Genomic DNA, 2,707 nt, shown 5'->3' on the forward strand with positions numbered 1-2,707 from the left:
TATATATATATTCAAAATTTATGGCAGAGGATTAGTAATAAAATAATGTCAAAGCAGTTGTTAGTATACTGACAGGTAAAAGATAAATTATTCATACTTCTCCATCCATAATAATATTACTTGAAAAAATTAAAACAAAGCCAAAAACAAAAGTATGTATCAGCAGTGATGATGGTGATGATGATGATGATATTATGGTCAGAATTATAACAATATTAATTAGCTTATTACCAGATGTTACACCCTTTGCATTAAGAATTCTGATTTCAAAATGAAAACTCGAAGATATTCAAACAAGCTCCCCGCTTTCATTGAGTTAGGGCTTAGACCACCCTTTTGTGCTTTCCGTGGGCATGCATCTAGAAGGTGCAAGCAGCCAGGGCGAAAGAGCTCTTCGTCACGCTCATAAAATAATTGCCTGTAAGTCATTATTGGCCGGTTCGGAGATTTTGGTTCTGAAGTGAAGAGCATAGACAGTTTGGTAATATGACTCCATTGGGCAAAAGAATTATCCAAATTAATATAAAATCGAGTGTACCAAAATTCAAGCGTTTCATAGAGTCAGTTGTTCGAAAGAAACAGTTGTTTTTTTCTCCTCTTTTTCTCAAAATGGCTAAGCATGACGCAGACATTTATCATATAAGCGTGGCGAAATGAGTCCAACGTATAATATATACAACTATTGGGAGCTTTTCTCCAGTGTTTAGACTGGTCCTTGTCAACATTAGCTCTATGTATGACCTATGTGTTTGTGTATGATATATGACCTGAAACGTTCGGGTCACCTTTTCTGTGAACAGCTTTGACATCAGCGACAGCAGGCCAATGTTACGACTTTGGAGCAGTTGGCTGGTAATTTAGCCGCTTGCCAGGTCCAGACGCTATGATGCAATGTATCCACCGTATTATTTTGATGTTCTTTGGTCTGGATCGACTGCTAGTTAGATAAGACTTCGAGGCTTTGGAGGCCCTGTAGGCGACCTCCTTCGTCTTTGTGTATTCATGTCTGTTCCGACTTTTTTCTTGTTCAATTCAGACTACAACTCTGCTTGCAAGAACAAAGGGTAAGTCTGGTGTGTGTGCAGCTTCTTCTCATTTAAAACAAACTTCATGCTCCTGTTTTATTATATACCTTCCATCCTTCTTTTCTTTCTATATTTGTGTGGGTGGTTGGCGGGTGCTCTGGTGAGGTCTGCTCCTTCTTTCCTATCAAACATCTATCGTCCTTATCTCCCCCTCCTTCTTTTTATGTTTGTTACTCTCTTGTAACACCTCTATTCTTCTGGCGCTCATATGACCTTTTGCAGTTGCGAACGCGTAAAATCTCTACTAAAACTAAACAAACTTTCTATATTTGTCCTTCCTTTCTTTGAAAAAAATCCTGTGTCAGGAGAGGAATGCAGTGACAGCAGGCAGGTCTCTGAATAAGTCTCCAGCGCATAATTCAATTCCAGCCGAAACATGGTAGTGACTTGGTCATAAAAATCTGCCCGAGCTATTCAAAATTGTTTGATAATGTACTGTTACCCCAGTAGTTCAAAGACCCAAACAAATTGTGCTTTGTACAAAAACAAAGGTTATCGTCATTGCTGTGACAACCATCGTGGCATTTCACACCTCTGTATTGCTGGCCAAATATTTGCCAGAATTGTTCTGAACCGCTTTCTTGGCCACCTCCCTGCAAATAATTTACTGGCAGAAACTCATTGTAGTTATTGAGGAAAGAGGGGTACAACGGATACATTTTCTCCCCTGTAAAAGCAAGAAAAGGTATTAATGATAATACTAAAAAAATAAATAAAAATGATAATAATAATAATAATAAAAATGATGATGATGATGATGATGATGATGGTGACAACAACAACAACAATAATAATAATAATAACAATAATAATAATAATAATAATAAAAATAATAATAAAAACATTTAATTGATATAGAGGTATTCCTTTATCCCAATTGGTATCATGCTGGACTTCGGAGCGGGTGGCCCTGGTTCGAATCCCCAACAGAGCATTCTGAACTTGGTTGTTTTGACTCCACCCAATTGGCTCGGTCATATATCAGAGATGGACGTTAAATTAGAAGGTCCCGCCTCTTAAATAGCGTTACAGTGTTGAAATGGGTGTTAAACCTATATATATATATAATTTCGCACCCCCCGCATTTAATTTATATAGCTATGTCCACGCGCTACAGCATGCTCTAATATTATGAACTTAACACTATTGTTACCCCAGCAGACGCCCTGAAACACTCACAACATGACAAGAAGATTTGCTGTCTATAGCGGGGTACCCATTCCCATCTGGATGAAATAAAAAAGAACACCTGAGAAGATAAGCGCCTTTCTCACGTAAATAACATCGGCCTCCTGTCAGGATTCGAACCTACGACCTTGCTGCTGAGAGTTAGTAAGTCTAACCACTAGACCACCGACGATACCACCTCTAGAGACGTCTCTGAAAGATTGCTCTACTATTACTATTGAGGTGGATGAGTGGGGCCCCTTGTCTTGATCGATCACGGTAGCGTAAAGCTTTGAGACGTGGCAGCAACGTTTTTTGAAAAATATAAAAATAGAAGTACAGTAGAGAGAGAACCAAAAAAGCAAGATAATCAAGACAGTCAAATCCTGACTTTGACACTGGCTCAACAGATGGCAAGTGCTCTGTTCGTGGAAAATTCTTTTGAACCCCCTCCC

The 2,707-nt window shown here is 38.7% G+C and overlaps 1 protein-coding gene across 1 annotated transcript in view; it reads left to right on the top strand.

Annotated features, from left to right (window-relative positions):
- Window positions 1–2,707, top strand: part of LOC101847625 (retinoid isomerohydrolase) — a gene marked incomplete in the record, with an annotated part of 68,808 nt that overhangs the window by 32,614 nt on the left and 33,487 nt on the right.

This window comes from Aplysia californica, unplaced genomic scaffold, assembly GCF_000002075.1.
Source record: "Aplysia californica isolate F4 #8 unplaced genomic scaffold, AplCal3.0 scaffold01110, whole genome shotgun sequence".
NCBI lineage: Eukaryota > Metazoa > Mollusca > Gastropoda > Aplysiida > Aplysiidae > Aplysia > Aplysia californica.